Source organism: Callorhinchus milii, unplaced genomic scaffold, assembly GCF_018977255.1.
Source record: "Callorhinchus milii isolate IMCB2004 unplaced genomic scaffold, IMCB_Cmil_1.0 Scaffold3, whole genome shotgun sequence".
NCBI lineage: Eukaryota > Metazoa > Chordata > Chondrichthyes > Chimaeriformes > Callorhinchidae > Callorhinchus > Callorhinchus milii.
In genome coordinates this window covers 29022493-29035998 of record NW_024704744.1, presented here as the reverse complement: position 1 = coordinate 29035998, position 13506 = coordinate 29022493, and positions in this window count along the sequence as shown.

Genomic DNA, 13506 nt, shown 5'->3' with positions numbered 1-13506 from the left:
ATTTACATTTATTTACATTTATATATTTCAAGTCAGGAGGACATCTCAAGGCACTTAACAATCCTGGCTTGGTACCATAGCTGGTGGTGGGAGGTGGGGAGGGTAGAGGAAAGATGACCAAAAGCGTGGTCAAGGGAAGGTGTGGTTTACCTCTCGATTAGGGAGAAATTCCACCTGGGTCTATATTTTCTCTACCTGTGTAGCAATGTTATGCAGGCAAATTCTGGATGCTGCCAAGGAGTTGTCCAACAATCTCCAAATAAAATTGATCACTTGTTTCATAGCTGTTTGTGGAACATTGCTATGCTCAATTTTGCTGTTGTGTTTGCCTACAAATACCCAGTCACTCCACTTCACAATAATTCCTGTAAGCGCTTTGAGGCGTCCTTCAGACGTGATAAGGTGATATCCCAATTACAAGTATTATTATTATGCTCTAAAATGCTACATAAAAAATAGTAAACCTAGATGCAGGCAGAATTTCTCCCCAGACATGCAGTGATCTGACAGCTATGAAAGAACTGAAAGGAAGTGCCGCTACAGGAGGATGGTGGTTTAGAAGTGGCTGACAGCCTGCATAGTCAGTGTGCTTCTGCAGAAGAAGGAACTGATGCCACGCATGTTAATCCCAAAGATGCTGGTTTGTAGGTAAATGATGTGGAAAAATTGACAACACATGACAACAGGCCAAAGGAACTGTGGAATGAGAGGATGAATTGCTGGAATGAAGCTATGGTGCCAAAATAGAGCAGCTTTGATGAGGCTCTTGCCCCCTGTAAAGAAGTAGGCATCACGCCCACTGTTGACAGACCTTCCTACCCATCCATTGTGCTTATTGTGGTGGCTATAAAAAGCAACCCTTTGAAAAGAATGACAACATGCCAGATTTGCTGTCACATTCAAGATATGTTCTCTTATTGCAAGGCAACATTGTTCTGCTGGGCAGAGCTATGTTTGGCACAATCTCACTAAGGACAGCTATTTTTCAAATGAGCCCGATATGGATCATGACTAAGGATAACAGCTATTGAAATCTGACAGAGGATTTTGAGTCATGCTATTTTATAGAGATCTATGGAAGCAGAAGAATGACAGCAACCCTAGCCAATATGAAAGGTAAACACTGCAGAACGGCCCTTGAAAATACCCTTAACCATTTCAGAGACCAGCAATGCCTCATTGCAAGAGGGAACTCATGAATGAACGATAGAGGAAACGTAATTGAACTGTGCCCTTTCTGTATCATAAGAGACAGCAGCTGCTTGTCTGAACTACAGAGATGTGTGTGGCAGTGTCAAGTTTGGTCTCTTTTCACATTTCATTTTAATGAATTTATGCAGAAGTATTGTATACCTACCGCTTTTAAAATGTATGCTGAAGCTATATCTAGCCTGTTCTGCCACTTATGGTGATTTGCAAAATGACGTACAAAACCCTTCTGTCCATTCAAGTCTGCCTGGACTCCTATCCTTCTCAGAAAATACTTAGCAGCACTGTACCCATTACAAAAGTATAAATTAACACTTTATCTACTGAGTTCAACACTTAGAAGACTCATCCTTCAAGATATCCATGCTGAGAAAACAGCAGTATATTTTGTGGGGGTTTCAAGTTCTGGACCTTATTTTATGCTTTGGATATATTTGTTATCAATTCAATAATTTTTAAATCTAAATTGTAATATTTTTTTCAAAAACTGTTATGAAATAAAAGTTACAAATAAATAGCATTTGAGAGGAAACAATTTCACAGGTATCAAAAATTGCAATAAACTGTAATCCTATGAATATTTCAGGCTAAAGATTTCACCAAGGTCCTGACTGCAGTCAGCAAGCACTGGAAACAGTCTTAGAGCTCATTCATGGGATATTGGCCAACCGCAGGATCACAAGATTGGTCTGGATGAAGAAGGCTTTTTGGCTCATACGATCCTATCCTTCCAGAACACCCTCCCTGATGTTTCAGCCGTGATTACCCTTGACATAAAGAAAAACTTCCTGGTGCCTGTCTTGCATTTACCCTTTACAACCCAAAACCTACGTTCTCTAGTTCTAATGTCTTGATACATCCTACAGTATTGATCTGGGTTTGGTACCAGATTAAGTTAGGCTATTTTCCCATAAATAAGTTCTGAAATGGTGTTTTTGGCACTCAAATCTGACCTGGAATTCAGGATGGCAGGACACCAGGGCTTTTTAATCTGGGTTGTTCTTTCGTTTTATTACTACTCAGAGGTTAAGAGGCAGAGACCTGTGTAAACAAAAACAGCAACTTGCATTTATATAGCACCTTTAATGTAGGGTAGCATCTCAGAGCGCTTAACTTTAATGAAAGCACATTGTAAACAGCAAACCTGACAGATACTGAACAAATGGAAACAGACGCTTTTTACAATTCAGTGTTCTAATTGTAAAGGTGTTGAGGTCTCAGCAGACCTCCAGACATCACTAACGGAACTGGAGGAGTGCAGGCACCTGTGTTCCTGATTGGTGTCCTGCACCCCTTCTACTTCCTACTGGCATTCACAGTTTCCATCCCACTCATGTCTCCTTAGTCTCCCAGGCACAGCATTTACCAGCTGCAGTCTTCTCCAAAGGAGACGCAAGCTTTGCCCTGTGTTTGGGCCACAAGATTCCTTTGTTATCTCGATTGCTGAATGGCCTTCCTTTAAAGAGAGAGGACACTAGTTCAGTTTGCAGCTTTTACCACTCAGGTTCTGGCTCCCCCCTTAGGCGAGTGTAAACACAGTCTCTATCGAGTTCTTGATTTGGAGAAAATTCAAAAAAACGACAAAACCCCTTATTTTCTTTATAAAAATCAAATTTGTATCATTTAAATCCTGTCAATGCATAAAAATGGCCAACTGTTGGGTCGTTACGTTGTTGTTGACTTACCTTTTTATGTTAAGCTTCTGCTGCCATCACATACATGTACGTTATGCACAGGAAGATGGGCTGACATCATTTAAGCACACAGGAAGCACACAGGAAATTATGCACACAGGAAATGATGCTAAAGACCTGACAAACAAGAGATTTGCTATTTTTCATGCCTCTTTGTACAGCCATTGGAACTAAATGATCCAACATTTTACTGTTGAAGTCCTGTAGTCATGGAATTGTCCTGTAATTCATATAATATCCAACATTATTTGACTTACCAATAGGGAGCTACAGGACTACAATGTCTGCTTGGTCCAAAAAAGCAAATATTCTTAACTACAAATGACTACCATTCCTGGAGTGCGTGAAGTCTAGGAACTCCTTCCTGTTGTTCTCTGTGACTTTGCATTGCATGACATCTGTGTCTCTGGACATACTTGTCAGCCTGGATGAGTTGGTAGAATTCTTGCTTCTGAGTTAGAAAGCTATGGGTTCAAGTGCCATCTCAGGACATTGCACTCACAGTCTAGCCTGGCATTCCAATACAATGCTACTTTGTTGAAGGTACCATTCTTGGGATGAGACAATTAACCGATGTCTAATTTGCCTGTTCAGGTGTAAAAAGGTGTTAAAGATTCCGTGGCACTATTCAACAACAACAACTTGCATTTATATACTACTTCACTCAGGATAGTGTCTCGGTGCTCTTTGTTCAAAAAGAAAATTGCATTTTTCCAGGTTTCCTTGCCAACAGCTGCCTGAGATAAAATTGATCATGTGGCTGTATGGAACATTGTGGTACATAAATTGGCTGCTGTGCTTGTCTACAAATACACAGCTAGTACACTCTACAGTAAATCCTGTGAAGTTCTTTGAAACATCTCAATGAAGTGAAAAGGGCTATGTAAGATGCAAGGATGATTATTATAGGCAGAGGAGCAGTAGTGCTGAAACGGTTCATTGTGCAGATGGAACATCTCCTTCTGGTATGTTCATTGTACTGTGAATTAGCCTGCTGTTATCACATTTTTGTTTAGCTGACCGTATTGTTAACAACATTTCCTTCTATAATCACAACTTTTAAAGTTCTGATTTTCTACAAAAGCATTTTTTTACGTTATGTGCAGATGCGATACCCTGAGGTCTAACAACAGTAATACTGGATAACTCAAATTTGCCTACGAGGAATATCCTTATAAAATGTAGCCAGTGCTGAATGTATCAACTGAAAGAGGGGAAAGGTGCTTTTTTAAGCCAAACCACTGGTAAATGTAAATGAAAATATCGTATGGTTCAAATAGATAGGGGGAAGAAAACAAAAATAAGTGGAATAATAATAAAAATTCTTGCATTTGATATATCGAGAGGACAAATAGCAGGATTTACTGTCATGATTTTCGGTAAAGCACGGTGTATTTTTAGGTAAACACAGTAGCCATAAAAATGAATAACAATGTCTCCCATACAGCATGAAGTGAATGACCAATTATAGTTTGCAGGATTATTGACCGGGACACCAGGAGAAACTTCCTTCATTTTTAAGCCACAAATCAAGAAATATTAAATCAAGAAAAAAATCAAGATGGAACATGGACTTACCTAGACTCTTGAGAATGTTCTGGGGCCTGCTTCTTGACAGCCCTGTGTGCCATTTCCTGTCCGCGGGCCACTGAGTTTGCACCACTCCCATATAAATGCAATTTGTTGTTATTCTTGGAATGTCCACATCAATGAATCTGTATGTAGACGCTAGTATTTATTTGCTGTTGCTGCTGTTTATTATTATTTCAGATGAGACATTAAACTAAGTTGGGGGTTAAAGTTCCCATGGCACTGTTTGAAAAGTGAAAGGCGTTTCTCCCGGCTGACACTTTCAGATTAATATTCCTCATGGCTGTTTTGTGGGACCATAATAGCTCAAATGGCTTCAGCTATTGCATTCAAATATTGTCATTACATTCAACAGCAATGACCTTTAAGCTCTTTGTGATAAGGCATTGTAAAAATAATGTAGAAAAAGACAGAGGTTGCTGGGAACACTCAGCAGGTCAGGTAGCATCAATGGAGAGAGGAAAGTGGATTAAGGTTTCAGGTGGATGACCTTTCATCAGCAAGTGTGGATGTTACAAGGGAGCAGTCTATGATGGACAGAGAATGGGGCGGGGAAAGAAAAAGGAAAAACTAGGTGAATGACAGGAGATGATGAGATCAGAGGAACAGTCATCCACCTCAGACACGGGTTTATAAATGAAAAAAACTCAAATGGGATTTCTTAATTGGAACTCCAAATTGCAAATAATACAATTATAAAATAGAACATAACATTAAATATATGTACTGTAAAACTCTGCTTTTACATTGGTATTAGAGTTGTTTTGGGGGGAAATTTGAAAAGAGGGGATAGCTTTTAGCCCACAAGCATGTAGTGCATATAACAAAATAACTCCCTTAGATACTTTAGTCCATGTCCTATTATTAATAATAATTATTTAACAGAGGAAATGGCTAATTGTCAGAGGAAAGAAATATACTGTATCAATAAAAGTGTGCATATTGTATGTATCAGAGGATGAAGAAAATGTTACCGTATATTAAATATTAAATGAAATTATTTTAATTAAATGATTTCAATTTCCAGGGTGCTGTTAACAAGATTTACAGAGATTAATTTTACACAACAAATTGAATTTATATAGCACCTTTCACATCAGGAGGACGTCTGGACAGCATTTTTGATGGATCAATGGCAAGTAATTATTTGGCACCAAATGTTTTAATGTACATTAAAAGACCAATTCAATGAAAAAAAATTATCCTCATATTAAATTCAGCATGAATTAGTGGATAATCATAGCTGCATATGTTCCTGGATATATAGTCCTTATATCATTAAAGCAAGTAACATACGTGTGTATTTAAATGATCTGTCAAAAAAAAGAGTGCCACGTAAGTCAATTAAGCAATGTTTATTGCATTTTGTGTTGTATTTCCATAGAATCATCTACGGCAATGCATTAAAAATGAAGGCACTATAAATTAATATAAAGTAATAGCAAGCATGCAATAGAAAAAAAAGTTGCATATATATAAAGGCACATATTTCCAAGTTGAAGCTTGGAATACAGTTACGAAACCTTTAAGAGAACTTATGAATTGAAAGCTATTCTTTAAACTATTGAGCAAGCAATATCATATATATATATGTAAAGTGGACACCAGATTGCAGTACATTATTAAATGTTGTATGTGTACATTAAGCATAAATGAGTAGTTAGTAATATAATTCCTCTGGATATCATGGATAATCTTACTAATATAAGCATATTACTGTTGCCTGCATACTAATCCTGTAAGACTTCACAATTCCCGTATTACTGCATTGAAAGCATTGTCTTCATTCATGTAATACTAGAACACAAGTATTTTGCTGTGTTGCATCTTAACAATAGGCTGCAAAGTAGGAATATCTCCCAATGTGAATGGATCCTGAGCCACAGTTCTGTTCTCTGTAGGTTGCTTCCAACATGCAGGTGATCAATGGTATTGCTCATTGGTACGACATGTCTTCTTGTCATTCTGAATATTTATGTGGTATTTGTATTGCAAAATAGTTGAAAATCAGGCCACGTGCAGTGCAACAACAACTACAACAAATTACATTTGTATAGTTCCTTTCACATCAGGAGGTCATCCCAAGGGATTCGACAGTCAGGGATCTGCACCCGAGCTGGTGATTAGGATTAGGAGGGGTGGAGGGCGGGGAGGGTAAGGGGTGAAAGTTGTGATACTTTTTAACAGACTTAATGTGTTTGTTAAACACTCAGTCTGTTAAGAAATATCTTAGTTTTCCCCTAGGTTTCATTAGCAAATTTGTAGAAAGGTAATTACTTCTCTTGCTGGCTCCTGAAATAAGTGAGCTGTAGAATCGGGGATATATGGATAACTGCATGCACACTGGGGTCTGTCATTATAATGAGCTTATTCCCCCTCACTCTGATACAATCTATTGTTTCTTTTACATTTTAACTCATTAGGAGAATCTCTACAATGGTTTGATGTAATTCTGTCCTTTGACTTTCATTGTGGAGATGGTGGAAATTTCTCTTTCTTTCATACAAAGCCATTCTGTATATTTTACACACTGTAAAGTTCGTGAAATGTAACTGTTCTTGAAAGGATTTGGCTTCACTTCAGCTTTCTTTCATTGACTCTAATTTATTCCACTAAAATGCAAGTGTTCAGGATATATAATGGTTCATGCAACCAATGTATAATGTCTCCCATCATTCTGTGCAATGCCTTAAGTCATCACAATATAGCTTGTCTAATTACATCTTTATTACACCTGATTAAATTTCTCTCCACAGCAATCTTTACAAACTATAACTCTGACTTCACATCAGGGTTAATAGAACAAAGAACACTGATCTCAAAACCCAACACATTTCATCAGTGCTTGTTCATGCAAAAGTGATTAATCACCACTTAGCAGTTTTAACAAGCAAGAATACTATATAGAGTACTCTTTCTGTTCAATATCCACACGTATTACATTGATTTGCCAGGATTCTGCTCTATGGTAATTAATACTTTTGCTCGCTCATTTCTGCAACTGGTGCACGACTTTAACCCTTATGAATCCTTTGTGACCATTAAAATCGAACGCACTGAGTCGTAGCTAACTTTACAGAGTAACAGTGAAACCTCCTTCAAACAGAATTAACCTTCATATCTTGCGGTCACAATAGCTATGATGCTGCCAGAAATTATGTTTATTATCTGAAAAATGATCATAGTAACACACCTCGGTGAGACCACAGGGAATTTGTGATATGAGAAACGGAGTTACATGAGAGCTCTATAATCAAAAGGAGCTGCCAGACTACCTTAATATCCATGATATCGTGAGAGGAAATTACAATCTTTTTTCAATCTGGAGCATAAAGCTATTCAAGTTGATCTACAGAAATATGCAGGAGTATTATTACTAACCTGGTTGAATCACAAAGCAAAGCAGAAAACGGAGCTCACAGGTCAAGAAACAATTATTTGGGTGTGGTTGCATCAAAGCAAAAAGTGAAAAAAAATGGCAGATTCATTACATAGCTGGAACACTGACAGTTATATTATGTTCATTCACTCTATATTACAGAATTCTGCTTCGATACTGCAAAATCCTGTCATGGAGAGTCTCCCATTTTCAGGAGTTGGTAAATAGAGTTTTACAAATGGACAATCAGTGAAAGCAGCAAACACAGGGCTTAAAATGATCAACTCTCCACTGCATGTTCACAAAACCTTGCCAACCCGAGACAATTTACTGCAGTTGAAATGGAACGAGCAGCTTTAATAAATGTGAAGGAAAGATTCAGAGTACAGACCATGAATCACTATATTGTGACATAGAGGAACTCGATTCCAAGAAAGAACATTCCAGGATTTCCCACAGACTAAATGACAGAAGGCCGGAATTCAGATTTTCACTACATGCAAGCAGTTTTAATTATATAAGGTGCACTAACTTACATAGTAAGTGATTTGGATATATTTTATCACAAGTGAAGCATCATTATATCTGTGTTCACTCTAACAAGGTTAAACTGCATTAGTCATTTTAACATGAACAAAATTATCTAAGCAGCTAACTTAATCATTTTGACTTTTTAACAGTGATTAGTACAATTTCTTTTCAGAGTTTCTTACATATTGGATTCATTGTCATAACTTTTTAAATAACTCTTTGCAAAGGAAGCATATCATAATTTTACTTTGAAAGATGCCAGAAACAAATGAATAATTCAGTAAAAAATATGCATGTGGAAACTGTTTCTGTAACGTAGTGTATGTATTCAATGATATTCTGTTATGTCTTCACTGGAAAACAGTTAATGCATGATCGAACATATCTATGCTTTATATATATATATGCTTTTAGTGTTTTTTAAAAAAAGTGTACCAAAATAATGGCCACAGATTCTCCATGTGGCGATAAGTTTAGTACGTGTCGACAATGTGCACAGATAATGGGAAAATGCATTGGTAGCACTGAACTTATCCTAATATTCTGTCACATAAATGCATAACAGGTCATATTCAGGTACAATTCTTAACTGCTCTTTACACTTAACTGGCTTACTTCCCAGAAGACTAAAGTGGTTTTCTGTCACCTACAATCTTCAGCATAAATCATTCAAACAATTGCAATTCAGACAATTGTAATCCTAATTTTGGAGAAGACACATAAAACTTCCCTGACAACTTTGTGTTGAAAAAAAATTGTGAATAAGGCTTTGTATTCGTGAATGGTACCGTGATTTCTTTTCATATGACTTAACTTTTTGCAATTAGCAAGTTTTTGTGTTAGTCCATTTGTGAGTCTTTCATTCAAAGTAAATGTTCCTACATTGCTCTTTACAACTTGTGCGTTGCTTTTTTCTGTACAACTCAAAAAAAAGGAAAATACCAATGAAAGCTAGTAGTCAGAAATAGAATACGTTCAAAGTTTTTCTCAAAACATCAAATCATGACTGACAGTCTATTAATCTGAATGTTTCACTTTATTGGACCCTGGGGGAATATTCTCTATCTCAGGCAAAATCAATGTAAGATGACACTGCACACACATTGGGGTGGAGAATTGATTGATCATAAGCATTTTTAATGAAATTACTCCTGATTCTTCATCCTTTTAAAACTGACTTTATTCTTTAGTTCCTATTAAAATTAAAGCCTTACCACCTGAAATGTGTGATTTCAACGTGCAATTCTCCATTGTATAGATGGCTCACAATTATTTACCACACCAATCCAGGCACTCCCTTCACTCAGCACACACTGGTCTGCTTCATTTCCCCAACCCTATCTGCCCAACATCGGTGGGAGCCTTTCAACCATTCTGCCCAGCTCTTTAGAACTCCACCCTAGAGTCCCTCCAACCCCTATTTCTATAATGGTGCTGAAATCTGGATGTTCTTTCGGTGTTGGAATTTATGGGCCACAACTGTGAAAAAGGAGAAGCAAAACGGAAGAGCCTGTATAGGTATTTCACTTCTCCCACAGATGCATCTGATGCAGTATAGCACTAATTAAGGGTCATCTGCCTGGAGCTGTAAGTGAAACTGTGACTATGAAGACTGAGGCTTTGGTGAGATGTTGTGAACTACATAATATGGCATTTATTTTTTGCCAATCCTGATATTGCTTCCACCATAAGCGTTGCTCCATTATTGCTCTCATAGTTTTCACTAAGAAAAAATGACAGGCCAGAAATACTCTGGGGAAGAAATTCCACCTAGCTTTCAGAGTTTGACAATTTTTAAATATGTAATTTTGAGCTGGTTTTCCTTATAGTTCTTTTAAGGACGACGGAAAACAGGCTTCAAAATTAAGACTGGATTCATCAATTTGCCATGTTCTGGACCTCTGAATGCTAGGAATGTAGAGTAAATCTAGACCCAGATGGAATTTCTCTCCATCTGTTTTTAAGGGCTGCATGATACATTCTCGGAAAGCAACAAAAGCAGTTTAAGGGTTTAATACCTATGGGCAGTCATGAGTTCAGGTTATACTGTAAATAAGTATATGCAGCATTAACCCAATAGTTAACATTAACTGTAAGGATTGTATTCCGATTGTACAAATAGTGCATGGCCACTCAGAAATAGGTTGCAAGTAAATGCAAATTATTTTGCTGACACCCATAAATCCTTCATTTTCAGACCTTTGTCAGTGCCATAGTTATTTGATGGGCTTGGAGCTTTGGTTAGATACATGGCTCATTTAAGATCTGCTGTTTCCTTACTGCTTTTTGTTATTCTATTCTGTACCCAGCTGAGATGACCTTCAATCAGACAACATCCCAAATAAGAGTCTCAATAAAAGAAACATTTGTCATGTATAAACATAGGAAAGTGTCTTGATAGGTCTGGTGAAGTAGTAAGTACAACTGTGTGTGTGTGTGTGTGTGTGTTGAGGAGGGTAATTTGGTGCACATAGCATACACGCAGAAGCCCCCAGAACAATGTCACTGACTGGCAATTGGGCTCAGAAATACTCAGAGCTGGAGACAGCTCCATGAACTTTACCCCGTGACGAACAGATGTTCGTCCAGGGTTCTTATTCCACCCAGATTGTTTTGTTATAATTCCGGCTGTTCTGTGGCCGCAGAATTCAAAGTTACCATCTGCTCAATGTAAACGTGGACGATGGTCTTGGTATGTTTTTGATTGAGGTAATAATTGTGTACCGAATAATTATGTTCCAGTGACAAGAAGTGCAAAAGGAGAGTTTAGGAGAATGTTTTCACACAGAGAGTGAGAATGTGGAATGCCCTGCCAAGTAAGGTGATAGAGGCAGAAACCATTGTGGGTTTCAAGAGGGAAGCAGACAGGTATATAAAAGACAGAGGTTTGAAGTGATATGTGGATAGGGAGAGCAATGCGATTGAAAGCACAGTTTTTTCTGAGAGCCAGTATAGACCCGATCGGCTGAATGGCTTCCTTCAGTGCTATACATTTCTATAATTCTATGATATCCAGTGCTAGAGCATAGCTGGTGGTTGGTGAGGTGGAAGAAGCAGGTGAAGAAAACTGCAAATGACTTATGGCAATAAATTATTTGGGACTTCTTTTCTTTCAGGACTGATTGAAATATCTCCCATTATGTGATTATCTAATTTCTGGCTGACAGTTGTGATTTTTTTCACACGGCATAGCAAGTAACAGCTTTTGAGTTATTAATATAATATTTACCTACTTATGATTTCTAGTTTACAGCAGTCTTACAGTGACCAATAGCATTTCATCCAGAATTAGGCTCTCAGTCAGCCAAGAGATGCTTTGAGATGTCCTCCTGATGTGAAAGGAGCTGTATAAATGTAAACTATTGTTGTTTTCCCATATTGAAAGTCTGCATATTAAATGTGCATATTGTGCATATTATGTCTGCTGGATTCTTGAGCACCATTTGAGTGTAGTGTGCTGCTTCCAGGGAATTACATGTCTATCTTGTGCTCTCAAAATTGGAGAGTGAGCATTGCAACTCCAACAAATGCAGGAGGGCTACTGCACCTCTACATCTGGGCAAAACAGTTGTGGGTATTGTGCCTACTCAAGCTGCTCTGCCAGCCATTAATCTATGGTTATATATTGGCAAAGAGCTACTGGTACACTCATACTGCACTATTGTGGATGCCTTCAACTGTTGATACCCAATGGTCTGTATAAGTATAGACATTTGTGCTTCAATTAAGCATCAGAACAATTTTGCTATTTTTGAATCTGTTTCCCAATACAGTCTAAGGCAGCACTTACTTCTGCTTGTTCTGATATTTCAATTCACCTACAGCAGTTACAGGAGTCAAGCACACATCTTGTAACAGGTCTATAAACTGCAAAATACATATTATGTATTTCAGACATCTGAGTTCTGAAATTTCGCACAAATCTTAGGCATAAGAATAAATGCTCCTCAAATGTTCGGTAAATTTTATGAAAGCCTTCAATTCAACCACTTAAGAGTGAAAAGCTGTCTTCAAAATTAAGCTTGAAATTCAGACTACCAAAATTTACACCATCTTAATTTATAAGCTATTGGTCTTAAGATTACACTATATACATACCATATCTGCATATATCTTCACATATCGCTCCATTAAAATATTTTCCAAATCATAGCAAGATTGTTCTATTTGTTGCATATGAGGAACCAGCCTCCTGTTAAAACAAAATTCACATGAAACAAGTTCAAGGTTGCAAAGGGCAATTTCAGCCAGACACCAGGAAGATTTTTACACGGAGGGTAATTCATGGCTGGAACATGTTTCCACAAAGAGTGTTTGAAGCCAGATCACTGGACTCATTTAAGAAACAGCTTGATACTGTAAATGGAAGACAATAAATTTGGTATTCTGGAAGCATGAGATTAAATGGGTTGAAGGATCTTCTTCAGCCAAACCTCTCTTGTGTTCTTGGAAGGTCCTCATTCTGATTCTCTTTATTGGAGATTGTCATCCTACTCTGACTCAGATTTGCATTGACATTCCTGAACGGTGCTATACAAGTGTGTTCCAATGCTCACCTGAGTCAGTGCCCACTCACAATAACCTGCTTACTTTCACTGTTCCCTTGCGTACCTTTATTTGGGTTGGTGTCTGCAACTCAAAGTCATTGAACAGATGGTGAGTAGGGTAGAACAGGAAGAAGATACAATTCCTCTTGAAGTTGTGCAGAATTGTGCTCCTGTGGTTGGGATACGTCCCTAATTTTCAGAAATAACATTGCTCTCCCATTCCAAAAGAATGTTTGCTTGTGCTGTGTATCGTTGGAAAACATATTTCCTCAAGCAAATAGAATTTCAGCAATGCTGGAAGGAAATTAGGCATAGTATAAAAGAGCTTCCTGTGCCCATTCTAATGCCTATGATGCTCTCCCTCCCTATCAGTTATGAAACTGCCTCTTTGTGGGGGTGGCATGGAAGACTTTACATCCTATCTAAGGGTAAGGCTACCCCTATTTTTTATCATCTGTGCCAAATCAAAGTCGAACCTGGTCTGGGGATATATATGAACAGAAGCATTTCAGTTTGAAAATCAAGAATACATTCTATATTCAGATTACATGCACTA